Here is an 18,695-nt window from a genome sequence, read left to right as displayed (position 1 = left end):
TAGATGAATCTTTTTTCCCATTCGCCAAGTGTACAAGTTAGGTGGGTCGACAACATATTCCTGTCATTTGACGCACATGCCGTCACCAGTGTCGTATAGAATATATCAGACATGTTTTCCTGTGGAGGAATCGGTTGACCTATGACCTTTCGATCAAATGTTTTCGGTTCCCATTGGAGAGGCACGTCCTTTCGTGTACTAATCGCACGGTTTTGCGATGCGGTCGCAAAACAAAGACACTAAACTTACTACAGTGAACAGAGATGTCAGTGAACGAACGGATAATAACTATGCAAAAATAAAGAAAATAAAATTTTCACTCGAGGGAAGACTTGAACCAAGGACCTCTCCTGCTGCAGCTGCTGACGCTACCACGGGACCACGGCGTTCCTGAGCTCACATTGTCATGATGTTACCTATGTGGCCCATGGACTTCTCAGTTTGTACATTTTGCTTATTTTTTCACAGTTCCACACAACTTCTTCCTGTTTTCTCAATTGATCTATGTTCAGTTTATCAAGGTCTATCCACTGTGCGAACTTATAACTAAATCTGAGAGAGGGGCGATGGGGAGGTTCCCTTGTTAGCGTAATGGTTAAAGTATATGGCTGCTATGTGAAAGGTACCTTATTCGGTGCTTAATATTTTCTTTATTTAAAAACAATATCGAAGTGTCTTACTTCATGAATTTTATTCGTTTGAATGTAATTTTTTGAAATTTCTAGTGGCAACTATACGCTATGGACTTTTACCTCTGCAAACTCTTCAAAATTTCGTGCAATGGTTTACTACATCTAATGCTGCACAATAACTGCGTTGAACTTCGAAACAAAATTAAGTCGTTTATAGGGGGAAGGTATCAGTCAAGGAGATGTGTAAAAATCAAATTTTTGGGCCAAATAGTTTTTGTGAAATCGAATGATAGAGTGTGTCAAAGCAGTCCAAACACCATGTGTCTGCTCAGGCGAGCAGCGCAATGATGACAAAATCGCGCAGATCGCGGAATGTGGGGAGCTCTTCTCAGTATCAGCGAAAGGGTTAATGCGGCCGTGGTGGCTTTACTTCATAAACTGCGCGCTCCCCCCAAAACGTAAGTTTGCGAACTATACTATGGCGCTGCATCTCTTGGCGCGTACAACTGGCAACGCAGCAATCTCCCGCGTCTGGGCGGTCATGCGCGAACCGCCAAGATAAAAAAGGATTAAACTATAGGTCCTCAGTTTTCTGTTGGATGTGTTCCAATCTCTGCCTTTCCCTACCTTATTTACCCTTCACAGTTTCCTCTAGAACCATGGAAGTTAATCCCTGATGTCTTAACACATACCTTACCATCCCGTACGACTTGTCAGAGTTCTCCAAACACCATCCTGCGGACAGCTTCCTCATTTATACGATTTTAAAAAATACATAACACTGTGCTGTCTGTAAGAATGTTATTTTATTTTGCTACTATCTTCGGTTTTGAACCACCACAAAGGGCAGGAAAATTATCACATCTGTGATACATCTGTGATAATTTTCCTGCTGTTGATGATGGTTCAGAACCGACACCGGTAGCAAAATAACGTTATTGTAGACAGCACAGTGTAGTGCTTTTTTAAAAACTTGTACATGCTGTTGACCATCGCCATAGCAAGCTCCTCATTTCTTATCGGTCCACTTAATTTTCGACAGCCTTTCACAGCACCACATCTCAAACGTTTCTATTCTCTTTGCTGGTTTTCCTATAGTCCACGATTCACTTCCATACAATGTGTGACGGTAGGTCACATAAATATTGACATTTTTATCGGTTGTAAACCGTAGTTAACGTATTTTATGAATATAGTTAGTATAAAAGATACAGTTAATGTTCTTGAAACAACTGATATACAGCGATAATTTAAAAGTAGCATCTTTGTTTAAAACATGTCTATGAAAATAAAAAAGGATCGAAAAGAGACGCGATTGTATGGCCGAGCAAGACGCATGAACTTTATAGGACTCACACTGTTTTGTTTCGCGTTACGCAAGGCAGCCATTGAGCGGCTACACATATTTTATGTAAGTTATTCCGTGTTCTGCTGAAACAAACTAATTATTGTTATCACAAAATGAGTTTCTTTGTAATAGTTGTCACCTCAAATGGTTGCAGCGGCTAATTATTTCTAATAAGCATTTTTTCAGTAATTTGCCCTGTGGAAGCTCATCTTCCGATGCAGCTTCTGGTCGGCCATTACGCGCCGAAGTGTTAATTTATTTTTCAAAGTGTTAACAGTAACTGTAAATGCGAGAGATTTCGTTGTAAGAACCTTTCTAAATTGCAACAGATAATTAATTTACGTTAAAGTTCATTTTTTAAATTATACAGATTCCATGAGTTCAATAAGTTTTATCTTGGCCGCTCCACGGCAACAATCGAAATTCTCTCGACCCTTGCTTTGCAATCAATAAGTAGAAATTAACAAAATTACATTCAATTCAGTTAACGGCAACTATATTTTAGTCATCACGTTCAAAATGTAAAGTTGGTACATGAATAACAGCGGCCCTTCAAGAACCCGTTTCATATTTACTTATCCACGTAAGTAAAAGTGATAAGAAAAGGTAATATCCCTGAGAGAAAGAATCATGCTCTAACAAAACAAAAATCCTCCTGATAAATTAATATATATATATATATATATATATATATATATATATATATATATATTGGGCTCCAGATGTACATTCTCAGAAATTTCTTCCTCAAATTAAGGCCGGTGTGGGATACTAGTAGACTTCCGACAGGTCTGCACTCTGCACCTGTGGGACTCTTCTTTTTACGTCTACTTCGCTTCTTCCGCTTGTGTTGTTTCGCTTCCAAGGTAGCAAAATTCGTTCACGTCATCTGCATCTCACCATTTTCGATTTAAGTTTATCGCTATTCTCATTTCTGATACTCTACATTACTTCCATCTTTCTTCGCGTTACCTTCAGTCCATGCTCGGCACTCATTACACTGTTCGTTACATTCAACAGGTCATGTACCTTTTCTACACATTCTAAGCACAGTAATGCCATCAATGAATCCTGTTATTGGTATCCTTTCCTCCTGAATTTTAATCCTACTCCTGAACCTGTCTTTTAATTCCGTCGCTGCTGCTTCAGTGTATAGATGTAATAGAAGTTACGTGAGGCTGCATATCTGTCATATATCCTTCTTAATTCGAGTACTTCATTCCTAACCTTCAATTCTTATTTTTCCCTCTTGATTTTTGCAAATGTTGTGTATTACCGGTCTTTCCATGTAGCTGACGCCTGTTCTCCGAGCCGGCCGGTGTGGCCGAGCGGTTCTAGGCACTACAGTCTGGAACTGCGCGACCGCTACGGTCGCAGGTTCGAATCCTGCCTCGGGCATGGATGTGTGTGATGTCCTTAGGGTAGTTAGGTTTAAGTAGTTCTAAGTTCTAGGGCACTGATGACCTCAGATGTTAAGTCTCATAGTGCTCAGAGCCATTTGAACCATTTGAGCCTGTTCTCCGAGAATTTGCGAATATTTTCAATCGCTTTACATTTTCGTACACTTCTAACAAGATAGGAAGCAGAATGCTTAAAAGATACTTTTTCATTACCAACGCATCTGCGAACATGTATGGATCTGCATGAACGTGGAGGAAGAAATGAGAATACAGAGCTTATGAAGAAATCAAACCCTGCTGTTTGGTATCAAACGAACCTTGCACTCGTTGGTGAAGAGAAATCTATATTATTTGATCCAGGCTCCACACCCGGTGTTGCCTTGCTCACGTTGTTCGCATACCACGGTTCTAGAGCGTTTGCATTGTTGTTCGTAGTGGACGCCTAGAGGCCAGATTGATCATGTGGTGTCTGTTGCGTACTTTCTGGGTCGACATTTTCCAGTATCTGGGCCGTTGGTGTAGCGCGTGCCACGGAACTGACAGGTCCGAACTGACCATGTCGCATTGTTCCGTTCATGATTGGAGATACAGAGCGCTCTTCTGAATTGCATGTTTACTTACACTTACATTACACAGCCAGCAGTAAGCAGTAGTACAAAAGAGGTTCCAGTCCAAATAAAAATTTAAAAAGGTCACGCAAACTTTGCAAGCTATGAGCGTGCTGCGAAACTGTTTCAATTAGTTTACATCAAGCATGAGGTGAACAAAACACAGTGGGATGATTTTTGACTTGGTTGCGTCTCTATGATGGTCTGAATAATGTTTTAAACGTAAAATCAGCTGACTACAACAACAGTATCTTTGTCGTCCCTAGGAAGCCGGTTTTTGGGAACGGTATGTCACATACGCAGCAGTTTGCTCCACATTTCAATCATCCTATACATCTATAGTTACTGTGTGAAAAATGTTGACAACAGTCTCTTAATGCTGAATGGACACACTGACGAAGCGAAATGGATAAGTCGCTGTGACATTACTCTCAAAGTCGCGAGATGCCGAGTTAAAACCACTGTCCGGCAGACCAAATTTATGTTTACGGTCGTTACTTCAGGTAGCTGGCGGGATAGCTCCTTTGAAGGGGTCACCGATGAATTCATCCCCCTCCTTCTCCATCTGAGCCAGTGATTTCTAATGACATTGTGCAAATGTGAAACTCACTTCCCTTTCTCTCCGAACACACTCAAATGAGCTGGCTAGGAGCTAAGGCAAGTAACCATAACATAAATCTTTAACCCCCGACTATATTTTAATTATCCATGTATCGCTACGCTAGCGTGTTTCATTAGAAACCCAGACGACTTTTTACATAATTGCATGTTCCGTCATTACACGACTAGTTTAATATTCACCTTTGTACCATTTCGTTTGAGCGATCTGAATCGAATTTTTTTGTTGTGCCCAATTTCACTTTTAAGGGGTAAAACACACCCCGAAAGTTAATTTGGCATTTGAGGTTAGAGGGAATATCTTCGAAACGGTTATATACACACATCAAAAAACGTTTTGCATCACCTCGGTTCTGAGAGTTCCGGACCCTGTACAGAAAATTGGAATAGAGATCGACATAAACATAGTTTCCCCCCTTTTTATTGCTCATGAAAAAACACACATTGCATGTTGTAGCACGATACAGCGAGACCTTCAGAAGTGGTGGTTCAGATTGCTGTACACACCGGTACTTCTGATACCCAGTAGTATGTCCTCTTGCATTGATGCATGCCCGTATTGATCGTGGCATACTATCCACAAGTTCATCAAGGCACTGTTAGTCCATATTGTCCCATTCCTCAACGGCGGTTCGGCGTAGATCCCTCAGAGTCGTTGGTGGGTCACATCGTCCATAAACAGCCCTTTTCAATCTATCCCAGGCATGTTCGATAGGGTTCATGTCTGCAGAACATACTGGCCACTCTAGTCGAGCGATGTTGTTATTCTGAAGGAAGTCATTCACAATGGGTGCGCGAATTGTCGTCCATGAAGACAAATACCTCGCATGTACGCTGCCGATATGGTTGCACTATCGGCCGGAGGATGGCATTCACGTATCGTACAGCCGTTACGGCGCCTTCCATGACCATCAGCGGCGTTCGTCGGCCCCACATAATGCGACCCCAAAACAGCAGGGAACCTGCACCTTGCTGCACTAGCTGGACAATGTGTCTGAGTTGTTCAGCCTGACCGGGTTGCCTCCTAACACGTCTCCGACGATAGTCTGTTTGAAGGCATGAGAACGTGATGGCAATCCTGAGCGGTCCATTCGCCATGTTGTTGGGCCCATCTGTATCGCTCTGCGTGGTGTCGTGGTTGCAAAGATGGATCTCGCCATGGATGTAGGGAGGGAATTTGCGCATCATGCAGCCTATTGCACACAGTTTGAGTCGTAACACGACGTCCTGTGGCTGCACGAAAAGCATTATTTAACATGGTGGCGTTGTTGTTAGGGTTCCTCCGAGTCATAATCAGTAGGTAGCGGTCGTCCTCTGCAGTAGTAGCCCTAGGGCGGCCTGAGCGAGACATGTCATCGACAGTTCCTGTCTCTCTGTATCTCCTCCATGTCCGATCAACATTGCTTTGGTTCACTTCGAGACGCCTTGACACATCTCTTGTTGAGAGCCCTTCCTGGCACAAAGTAAGAATGCAGACGCGATGGAACCGCGGTGCTGACCGTCAAGGCATGGTTGAACTACAGACAACACGAGCCGTGTACCTCCTTCCCGGTGGAAGACTGGAACTGATCGCCTGTCGGACCCCCTCTGTCTAATAGGCGCTGATCTTGCATGATTGTTTACGTCTCTGAACGGTCAAAGGGACTGTCTCTGTGATACAATACCCACGGTCAGCGTCTATCGTCAGGAGTTATGGGAACCGGGGTGATGTAAAACTTTTTGATGTGTGTGTAAAAAAACGTTTTTCATATAAACGTCGTTACGTAATTAATGTTCTTGAAAATTGTGTATTCAACTTCTGTAGAAATTTGAAATTTTACAAAATTTTGAAAACTTTTGTTACAACACAAAGTAAAGCGTAATAAATGTGGTTTATGAAACACCACTTTTCGAAAACAGACTGTACACAATGATCTGTTGGAGTTTTTAAAAAATGTCTAACTGCAATATCTAAATATTCATTAGTGATCTAATTGTTTATTTACTTATATTTGATTTATGTTTTAAACTGTTATTTTACATTTTCCACTCATGCTTTTTTTCCTTAGTAGGTAACTTATCATTATGGTCTAAAATAATTCAATAATGGCAGTCTGTAAGGAAATGCTTAAAAGATAACTTTTGTTACAGCGTCCACATGAAATGAACAAAATTTCTACATGTAATATACATGATGGAGAAGCCAATATAAAACGAAATCCAGCAGGGATCCTCTAAATACCCTGATTTTTATCAGGCATATTACAGTAAACTGCCAAGCACTGGAGAAGAGAATTGATTATGTACTAATGACTGCAACTTGATTACATTGTTTCCCAATTGGAGGTTGACATCATAGTCATTCAAGAGAACTTGATCTGAAAATCTTCTCACAAATTTCTTCCAAGATCGAAAGCTGTACATATACGTCCCATGACTGTGCCTGTGGAGACATACTTTTTGGACACCATGTGGACAAGTTCCTTGTCCACAGGCACGATGTTCTAAACGGTGTTTACACAGTGACCACGCCAAGAATCTAATAATAGTACAGATATTTATCCCTCACTGGAAAAGAAAATACCTTTTGACTTGGTCCGACGTTTGTTTACCAATTTCGATGCTGTCAAAAGCACACTTGGGTTTCAGAAAGAGATCCTCGAATTATCGGTCCGTACTCAACATTAGTTTCCTTTAAAGCTGTGAAAGACGACTGCTCAATGTGAAAAGAAAAAAAAGTATTTTGAGCGTCATACCTGGGGACAAGCGACTTTTTCGTCTGGGTGATCCCAGAGAGCTTAATGGCACAGGTACAGCCGTGGAACGTACACAGTTTTAGATGTTGGAAGAACTTTGTATCCAAATCTATTTCTGTTGAATGATTATGATGTTGATCTCCACTTGAGAAACTACGAAACCCAGCAGCAGTCATTATTACATAATCAGTTCTCTTCGCCAAGCTTTACCAATTTACAGAAATACAGCTGATACAAATCAGGATATTTAGAGGATCATGTGTGACAATTTAAAATTCTGCTGAACTTTGTTTCATATTGCCTTTCCCATCGTGTATATTATGTGAAAAAATTTTGTTCATTTTATGTGCATGGTGTAAAAAAGTCATGTTTTAAACATTTCTTTACAGATAATCATTACTGTAATTATTTCTGTCATAGTATTGAGTTACGTATCATTTCAATTAAGAACCTACACGAATGTGAAAGGGTAGCCTAAAACAAACATGAATGTAAAAAGTAAAATAACAAGTTAAAACATGCATCGAATATAAATAAAATAGAGAATTAAAACAGTAATGAATGTTTAGATATTTTAATTAGTTGTGTTGAAAATAATCCAGCGCATTGTGAAGTACAGTTTTCCAAATATTGTATTTCAGAAACCAGATTAATTGCACAGGGATGCAAGTGGCTTGAAAGCTTCTTTGATTTAAGATATAAAAAAAGTTTTCATTTTTCAAAATTCATTAATAGTGGTGGGACATTTTCCCAAGTTTCAGATTGCTACAAAAGTTGACTATAAAGTTTCCAAGAACATTAATTACCTGTCAACTTCTACATGAAGAACTTTTTTTATATATCATCGTTTTGAAGATATTTCCTAGAAACCTAAAATGCCAAATTACCTTTTGGGGTCTGTTTTACTCCTTAAAAGTTGAATTGGACACAAACAAAATCATACACAGTGCACTATTTTGCCCACTTTACTCATCCGCCAAGTTTCATCAAGATCGTTTATTGACACTTGGGGATTTTCACCTGTAAGTAAACAGCCGACAAGGGTTCGGAGCTAATGGTTGGGATATCTTTCATTTCATAGATTTTATATTTGGTACTGAAATTGCATAAACGTTGATCTTTACTTACAACTAAAAAAAAAGACAGTCTGGCAGGCATTGGGACCAGGCAGTTTGTCTGTGAGTACTGCTACAAGGTCCAGGAAACGACGTCACAAGATCACATGGATCTCCAAACCCCAAAGGAGCGATGTACTGCTTTGTTTATAAGTCACATCTGAATGACATACCAGAAAATGAGATATAGATAAAGGCAGTGCTTGTGATTATACACTGGGAAACTGACGCTGTTCTCCGACAAAATGAGCTGAAACGCGAGTTCTTTATCGCAATAAGAGGACTCTCGATCCCCTAAGGCGTACGCTCGTTACAGAGTGACATAAAAGCTTGAACATTCAGAAAAGGCACAAAGCCTTATGGTACAGTTATGCCTCAAACATGTGTCGAATTTTCGACCGCCAAGTCTAGAAAAAGTTTGACATCACTTCCCAAGGAATCCTGAACAGTTTCTACTTGCAGTGTGATGTTTTGAAACGTGCTGGCAGACTAAAACTGCTTGGCGGACCTAGACTCGAAACCAGAGCGTTGGCTTTTGCGGGCGTTGGTCTTACCAACCGAATTATGCAGATCCACTCACAGCCCTCCCTCACAGATTCTCTTCTGGTGGTACTTCTACTTTGCAAATTCACCTCGGGCGTACCTTGCTGCGTTAGATTTCCTTGAAGAAGGGATAAGTAGAAGAAATGTTAGCCACAGCCTAGAAGACTGTTTCCAGAATGAATCTTTCACTCTGTAGCTGTAACACTAACACTTCCAGTCATTCGTAATTTTCAGCTGTTTGTAAATATTATTCTCTCTGTATTTTTATATACTTTGTTATATATGTTTATTTATGTTTTCCTATCGAATATACATCATTTCTATAATTATAAAAATACTGTATTGTTTACTGGCCCATTTGTAGGGGCCATAGTTCGAGCTGAAACGATAGGATGGGAAAAGCTGGAGGAAAAAACTCTGTAGTAAAAGTGGTGGGGGACATGAAGAGAGAGAGCCATTGGAGAATAAAGAAGCAGTCGTTAGCCATCGGGATGTTCTTATCCCGTCTTGTACGCAAGCCTGAAGTCTATACACCAACAAGGAATTAGAGTGTTTGATGGACGTGAATTGTTTAGTGCCCCATGACATGTTTATTATTATTATTGTTGTTGTTGTTATTCGAATTTGGTCAACTCAGAACTACGTGAAACAGCTGATTCATGACATTGTATTCTCTCCTTTTTTTGGCTTCATCTTCTTAATTCTTGATCTCTGTTCTTTTTTTGTGCTCACCTCCTTCCTCTCTTCTTTCTTCTGTCCATGATCTTCCTCTCTACTTTTATGTTTTCCTCTGGACATTTTGCAGCATTTCTCCAAATTCAAGTCTGTTTCCTGTTTCATTGTCTATTATTCCCAACTCCTGCAGATCTGTCTAACTTCTATGAACCATGAATCTTGGGTTCTTAGATTTTGTCAAGTTAAATACTTTTTTTGTCAGCCTTTTCTTATCCATTCTTTTTAAGCGGCCGTAAAAAGTAATCCTCCTCTATCTCATTATATATATTTTCAGTTTTTTCATACACCACCTTGTTGCTTCTCCGTTTCCAAATACTGTTTTCGTACTTTGGACTCCCTGTTTTTCGAATTATTCTTTTTGTTCAATATTTAATTGTTTGGCTGTGTTTCTGGAGAGATTGTGTTTCCGGAGAGGCATCCCTGTTTTAACCACCACCTTATAATTACTGGGGTAGTTGTGTCTAGAGAAGTTTCCATCATTCATCAGCAACTGGAAGTTGTCTTGGGGAACTGTTTCAAAACAATTGTTATAAAACAATTCCAAACTTACATAGGGACTTTGAGTCCCAGAGTGCTAGATTCGGTCTTTTCCAGGTTTTCATTTCCCAGGGACCACCGATACCGGAAGTGTTCCCGTATCCCATTTGGGGAGGGGCCCCACAAAAGATCTAGCAACCTCAGACAGGCTCTATGGTGTTTGCTAATTGGAAAAACAGTAGTATGTGAACCATTTAATCGCTAAAGCGAAAACCAAGTAACATGCGACAGCATCATCACCTGCAGGCAATGTAGTATTTTCTTTAGTATTGCAAAAACACATGGACCAATAGTCATCGTGTGTTTTCTTTATCACTACAGCGAGCATGGGACAGCTCATGTTACGTGTGATAGGACCATATTCCAATTCCTAGGATACACTTTAGCGTCGTAATTATATAGGAAAACAGTCATATTTTCTTCACACAGACTAATAATAATAGTGTCGTGTGCCAACCCAGCCTGCGGCAAGTTTTTCATTTGGACGCCACTCCAGCGCATCGCGTGTCCATCAACCAACGTCAACTGCATTTTCCAGCAGCGTCACCCATCCTATTACTAGCCGAGCCTAACGCTGCTTAACTTCACTGATCAACCGGGAACCGATGTTATAAGGTGGCAAGGCCGTTATAGCACAGACTAGCACAGATTCATATTACTGGGAACATGTACGTATTAAGGTAATTCTAGCGTCTGTCTGTACAATATCATTTAAAACGACAAGGTTGGAGGCACACCAGCATTCATATAGGACATTGGTTTAAAAAAAAAGGAACTATATCACAACATAAACATCCCTCAATACCAGTAACCCATCTGTAATAACACCTTTAAGTATGAAACATGGCCCAGTGAGATTGAAGTAATATCGTGAAACGATCGCTATCTATATCTGTCACGTGACTGGTTCCAAACCGTCTCGCCGTCCATCGAAGAGTATGTTCCCCCTCACATGAGTCGTTAAAATGACTAAGGTAGAACTGACCTTCGGCTCAAATTGGTCGATTTGGTTGTGGTGACAAACTGATCTGTAGCGTACTCTGAGGTATAGGTTAGTTGGAAGGTGATAACGTGGTTGTGAGTTGGAGAAGCCAGCTAATGCGAACGCCAAATAAAGGTTGTTGGTTAACAGACTGATTTGTAGTGTAAGCTATTCTTTACATTCGGACCATATTTAATCAGTCGATTTCCGCCGAACGCTAGTTGCAATGTAGTCATCTTAGCTGCTCGTTCACAAAAGCGTTTCCGGAATCAAGCGCTGCACGTTTTGCGTCACAGTAGGGATGGCGATTGTCGCTCAAACAACCGGCTATCGGGCATATTGCTATTGTTTCCTGAATAAAAGTGTAAATCCAACAATGATTGAACTATTAAGGCTCACTCACTTTCAAGATACACACAAACAATGCGAAAATAATTAAAAACAAACTGGAAAAAAATTTTAGAACCCAAGAAGAACAATGTGGATTCACGGCTGGGAGATCACGTGTAGACCATATTTTCACATTACGACAGATTTTGGAGAAACATAGGGAAAAATAAAAAAATATAGGATTAATTTTCATAGATCTAGAAAAAGCATATGATACTGTTCCAAGAAAATTACTTTGGAGAGCAGTACATATGGCAAACATAAACCCTCCCTTGATTAAAATAATACAACAGATGTATAAAGATAACATTTGCCAAGTGAAAGTTGGTAATAAACTTTCACAGAAATTTAGAACAAGCAAAGGCCTTTTACAAGGCTGTCCCATGTCACCATCATTATTTAAAATCTATATAGATATTAGCCTTAGAACATGGTCTCGTAAATGTAATAGTATGGGATTAGAAATAAGAGATGGAGTTTACCTACATCATTTATTATCTGCTGATGATCAAGTAGTCGCAGCACGAGATGGGGAGGATGCTAACTATATGTGCAATCAACTAGCAGTAGCATACAAAACTTGGGGTTTGAAGATTAATTACCAAAAAACAGAATACTTGACTAATGATTCAGATGAGCTATACATTGAAGGAAAGAAAATCAAAAAGATAAACACTTTCTGTTATTTAGGATCCATTTTAGAAATCGAGGGAAAATCAGAGTCAGATATCAATAAAAGAAGTATTAGCGGACGGAGGGTCATTGGGATGCTGAACTCAGTCTTATGGAGCAGGAATGTAATGAGCAGAACTAAAAATGGAGCTGAAAAGTGACCAAAACACTGTAGAAATCACAAATAGCTGCATATATGCCAACATAGATGCATTTAAATGTGATATCAAATATTGATAAACGTAAGTAAATGCGGAATGTTGTTAGAGCTATTTTTTCGTATAATTTGTGATTCCAACTAGTTCTTACTTAATTTGTGATTTACAGTTGTTTTCGTAAAATTTTGATCTGTGTTTCGCTTTCCTTCTTTATTTTGTTTTGTATATTAGAGCCTGTGAGTCTTAGCTTCTCATACAACAAATAGGTAAAAGTAATTGTCTGACATCGTCAGAAGGAGAACAATCTCTATGCATCAGTCTTAAAAATGTTTCCAAAATCGAAATTTTACTGCCCAGTTCGCAGTTCATACGTATCCTGGTTACCAGTTTCAGCAAAATTATATTGCAATCTTCAGAGCTATATGTTACAAGATTTATGATTATCATTCCCAATTTCGAAAAAAAAAATATGTTAACTCAGTTTCACATACCGTCGGATACGTAAATTTAGCCCCTACATCTGACATATTGCCTTCTGACCAGTGAAAGCATAGAGGTGCACTGTGAAATTAAAGGAGAGTTACGACAGGGAAGCACTACAGACGTTTATAGTAGCTCCATCGTCATAGTCTAAAATAATCACCACACAGGAAAAAAAAAGTGTATTTGTATATGTTGCTATCGCTTTTTAAACGTAACGAAAATGTAAATTATGTTCACTACACAGTTTTCGATCTGAACGAGATTTTCACTCTGCTGCGGAGTGTGTGCTGATATGAAACTTCCTGGCAGATTAAAAATGTGTTCCGAACCGAGACTCGAAGTGGGGACCTTTTCCTTTCGGGGTCAAGTGCTCCACGAACTGAGTTACCCAAGCACGACTGACGACCCATCCTCATAGCTTCATTTCTGCCATTTCCTCGCCTCGTCTCCTCCAGTTTTTGATTCGTATGATAGGAAAAAATTACTGCATGCTTTAAAATACTACCATAATTTTCTAAGCTTGTTGTTGATGTAAACAAATTGGTTTACTTTGTGTACAGCTTAGCGTTGTTCCAGTATTTCATGTCATGCACAAGACTGCTGTCACCTGGTTTTACTCTGTAGTATTATGTAATTCTTTTGAGATTTTGCCGGCCGCTGTGGCCGAACGGTTCTAGGCCCTTCAGTCCGGAACAGCACAACTGCTCCGGTCGCAGGTTCGAATCCTGCGTCGGGCATGGATGTGTGTGATGTCCTTAGGTTAGTTAGGTTTAAGTAGTTCTAAGTTCTAGGGGACTGATGACTCAGGTGTGAAGTCCCTTAGTGCTCAGAGTCATTTGAACCATTTGAGATTTTTCCGAAATTATGGAGCCGGTTATCGACCACACACATCTGACAGCAGTGTATGTGATACTTCCTGGCAGATTAAAACTGTGTGCCCGACCGAGACTCGAACTCGGGACCTTTGCCTTTCGCGGGCAAGTGCTCTACCAACTGAGCTATCGAAGCACGACTCACGCCCGCTACTCACAGCTTTACTTCTGCCAGTACCTCGTCTCCTACCATCCAAACTTTACAGAAGCTCTCCTGCGAACCTTGCAGAACTAGCACTCCTGAAAGAAAGGATATTGCGGAGACATGGCTTAGCCACAGCCTGGGATATGTATCCAGAATGAGATTTTCACTCTGCAGCGGAGTTTCATATCAGCGCACACTCCGCTGCAGAGTCTCCGCAATATCCTTTCTTTCAGGAGTGCTAGTTCTGCAAGGTTCGCAGGAGAGCTTCTGTAAAGTTTGGAAGGTAGGAGACGAGGTACTGGCAGAAGTAACGCTGTGAGTAACGGGCGTGAGTCGTGCTTCGATAGCTCAGTTGGTAGAGCACTTGCCCGCGAAAGGCGAAGGTCCCGAGTTCGAGTCTCGGTCGGGCACACAGTTTTAATCTGCCAGGAAGTTTCATATCGGCGCACATTCCGTTGCAGAGTGAAACTCTCATTCTAGTGTATGTGATGTTTGTGACACCTCTGTGCCTTGCTGATAGAGGTTTCTATTTTAGTGTACTTAGTGTTGCAAGGGAGTGTCTTTTCTGTGAGATAAACTTAATTTTTGGTTATGACGGTGGAACCACCATAACCTTTTTTAGTGCTTTATTTTACATAATATTTTAAATCACACATTTAACCTCCATTTTTTCGATGCCCAGATGGCAATGTGCCACACGTAGGAGCAGTATAATTCACATATCCAATAGTACGTAAAACGGAGTTAACGTTTATTTCAAAATTAAGTTTGATAGTTATAAGCCTTGTAACATATTTGTGACAGATCTGAAGATGGCAATATAACTTTGTTGCAACTAAGAATCAGGATATGTATCAACTGCGAACTGGACAGTAAAACTTCTATTTTTGAAGCATTTTTACATAAATAAATGAATAAATAACCTTACAAGGGAACGTCCCCATCGCACCCCCCTCAGATTTAGTTATAAGTTGGCACAGTGGATAGGCCTTGAAAAACTGAACACAGGTCAATCGAGAAAACAGGAAGAAGTTGTGTGGAACTATGAAAAATAAGCAAAATATACAAACAGAGTGGTCCTTGTGCAAGATAGGCAACATCATGGGAGTGTATGCACACGAGAGCCGTGGTCCCGTGGTTAGCGTGAGCACCTGCGGAGCGGGAGGTCCTTGGTTCAAGTCATCCCTCGAGTGAAGATTTTAATTTCTTTATTTTCGCAAAGTTATGATCTGTCCGTTCGTTCATTGACGTCTCTGTTCACTGTAATAAGTTTAGTGTCTGTGTTTTGCGACCACACCGCGAAACCTTGCGATTAGTGGACGAAAGGACGTGCCTCTCCAATGGGAACCGAAAACATTTGATCGCAAGGTCATAGGTCAACCGATGCCTCCACAGGAAAACATGTCTGATATATTCTATACGACACTGGTGACGGCACGTGCTTCACATGACAGGAATATGTTGTCGACCCACCTAGCTTGTACACTTGGCGAATGGGTAAAAAGATTCTTCTACCTTGCCCGATTTAGGTTTTCTTGTGGATGTGATAATCACTCCCAAAAAAGTGATGAAAACATAAGAGTTTGTCACATAAACTGCAACAAATGAATGCAACAGTTTCACAGTCGCACAGTTTTCCCTGTGCTCTGTCAAAACATATTTTTCCATGTGTAGACCGTCAAATCCTGCATATGTCCAAGCAAATCTGAACATGTCCTGGAATTTTGGAGAGTGAAGCTAATTATGTGTGAGTACCTGAACTTTGATAATTGACTGAAAACAAAAAATTAAGCTTTTCACCCGAGGGTAGACTTGAACCAAAGACCTCTCGTTCCGCAGCTGCTCACGCTAACCACGGGACCACGGCACTCCTTAGTTCAATTTGTCCTTGATGTTGCCTATCCTACCCATGGACTACTCAGTCTGTATATTTTGCTTATTTTTTTCATAATTCCACACAACTTCTTCCCGTTTTCTCGATTGATCTGTGTTTAGATTTTCGAGGTCTATCCACTGTGCCAACCTGTAACTAAATCTGAGGGGGGTGTGATGGGGAGGTTCCCTTGTTAGATACAGGTGACAAAATCGTCGGTATTCAGCAAACGACGTGTTGGACGCGCCGTACGTTGAGTGCACAGAAAGTGGTGTTCTAAAGGCTCCTCTCGTGCGAGTGGTGGGCGGGTGAGCGGTATAGGTTAGAGCGTGCCCCGGCTGTGATTTGCGAAGTAGAGATGTTGCGTCGGACAAGCGCAGCCGGGTCTCGGGCTGCAGGCGGCCACTTACTTAGGCAACTAGAGAGGCAGGCAGGCAGGCAGGTGTTGTTGGCGGCCGATTCACACCCGATCGCCGCGTAAATCGTCTCCGCGCGCACCTCATTACGCGGCCGTCACGAAGCGGCGGCAGCCCCGCGGATCCGGGTCATCTGCTGCGAGGTACCCGGCCAGAACCAACGCGTTGGGAAACGCGGCATTCGACCACATAAATTACTGCGCTGACGCTGGACCGAGCCGGCGATTCTCTGGGGCACGCTGGCCTCGCTTCTCCGCGAGACAGACCTGCGGCGTACTCCAGACCCTACACTGTGTACATCCCACTCACGTGCGGGTGGGTCAAAAGGAGTAGGAGGTGGGGTGAAAGGGTGCCCTAACATCCGCCCCCCCTCGCCGAACGCACTGTACTAAAGACGCTAGACTTATTTTTTTCTTTCTCGGATGAGCACACTACGAGAACCACCTCCGAATTGCAGTTATTTATTTTGTCTTTTTTTCTTATGGTACTCTTTTACATGCTCAGTAAACACACTACTGGCCATTAAAATTGCTACACCAACAAGAAATGCAGATGATAAACGGGTATTCATTGCACAAATATATTATACTAGAACTGACATGTGATTACATTTTCACGAAATTTGGGTGCATAGATCCTGAGAAATCAGTACCCAGAACAACCACCTCTGGCCGTAATAACGGCCTTGATACACCTGGGCATTGAGTCGAACAGAGATTGGATGACGTGTACAGGTACAGCTGAGCTTCCCATGCAGCTTCAACACGATACCACAGTTCATCAAGAGTAGTGACTGGCGTATTGTGACGAGCCAGTTGCTCGGCCACCATTGACCAGACGTTTTCAATTGGTGAGAGATTTGGAGAAGGTGCTGGTTAGGGCAGCAGTCGAACATTTTTTGTATCCAGAAAGACCCGTACAGGACATGCAACATGCGGTCGTGCATTATCCTGCTGAAATGTAGGGTTTCGCAGGGATCGAATGGAGGGTAGAGCCACGGGTCGTGACACATCTGAAATGTAACGTTCACTGTTCAAAGTGCCGTCAATGGGAACAAGAGGTGACCGAGACGTGTAACCAATGGCACCCCTACCATCACGCCGGGTGATGCGCCAGTATGACGATGACGAATACACGCTTCCAATGTGCGTTCACCACAATGTCGCCAAACACGGATGCGATCATCATGATGCTGTAAACAGAACCTGGATTCATCCGAAAAAATAACGTTTTGTCATTCGTGCACCCAGGTTCGTCGTTGAGTACACCATCACAGGCACTCCTGTCTGTGATACAGCGTCTAGGGTAACCGCAGCCGTGGTCTCCGAGCTGATAGTCCATCCTGCTGCAAACGTCGTCGAACTGTTCGTGCAGATGGTTGTTTTCTTGCAAACGTCCCCATCTGTTGACTTAGGGATCGAGACGTGGCTGCACGATCCGTTACAGCCATGCGGATAAGATGCCTATCATCTCGACTGCTAGTGATATGAGGCCGTTGGGATCCAGCACGGCGTTCCTTATTACCCTCTTGAACCAACCGATTCCATATTCTGCTAACAGTCATTGGATCTCGACCAACGCGAGCAGCAATGTCGCGATACTATAAACCGCAATGGCGATAGGCTACAATCCGACCTTTATCAAAGTCGGAAACGTGATGGTATGGGTTCCTCCTCCTTACACGAGGCATCACAACAATGTTTCACCAGTCAACGCCGGTCAACTTCTGTTTGTGTATGAGAAATCGGTTGGAAACTTTCGTCATGTCAGCACGTTGTAGGTGTCGCCACCGGCGCCAACCTTGTGTGAATGCTCTGAAAAGCTAATCATTTGCATATCACAGCATCTTCTTTCTGTCGGTTAAATTTCGCGTATGTAGCTCGTCATCTTTGTGGTGTAGCAATTTTAATGGCTAGTATTGTAATTAACATAGAGTAATGAAATTTCAAGAATACGTTAGTCGAGGTAACATATTTAATAGATTAACATTGCAGTCATACACTGAAGCGACAAAGAAACTGGTATAGACATGCGTATTCAAATACAGAGATATGTTAACAGTCAGAATACGGCGCTGCGGCCGGCAACGCCTATACGAGGGCAATTTGGAAAGTAAGGAACGATAGGTCACCAAATGGAAACTACAGTGAGAATCAAAACTGTTTTATTTACAACGGTTAGCTACACCTTCCAGCTACTTCTCTACACAGTCGCTGCTCAGACTCAGACATCTGTAGTTGCGTTGTTCCAACTTTTCAATTCCCTCATTATAGAAGACAGCTGCCAGTCCTTTTCAACAATTTTCTACTGTGGACTGCAGCTCACTGTGTCAAAATATTGCCAGCGGTTCATCTGAGCAGAGATGAACCTCAGGGGTAGCCAATTACGGGCCGTATTGTGGGTGATCGAACAATTCCCACCGAAAACGCTGCA

The 18,695-nt window shown here is 41.7% G+C and overlaps 1 non-coding gene across 1 annotated transcript; it reads right to left on the bottom strand.

The window, feature by feature from the left end:
* Positions 1 to 13,890: 13,890 nt before the first annotated feature.
* Trnas-cga lies at positions 13,891 to 13,965 on the bottom strand. The gene has a single exon. It is a non-coding gene; the product is annotated as a tRNA-Ser (tRNA).
* Between the last annotated feature and the right edge of the window lie 4,730 nt (positions 13,966 to 18,695).

This window comes from Schistocerca piceifrons, chromosome 6 (genome assembly GCF_021461385.2).
Source record: "Schistocerca piceifrons isolate TAMUIC-IGC-003096 chromosome 6, iqSchPice1.1, whole genome shotgun sequence".
NCBI lineage: Eukaryota > Metazoa > Arthropoda > Insecta > Orthoptera > Acrididae > Schistocerca > Schistocerca piceifrons.
Note: the sequence above shows the minus strand (reverse complement) of the source record. Positions and strands in the feature narration are given on the sequence as shown.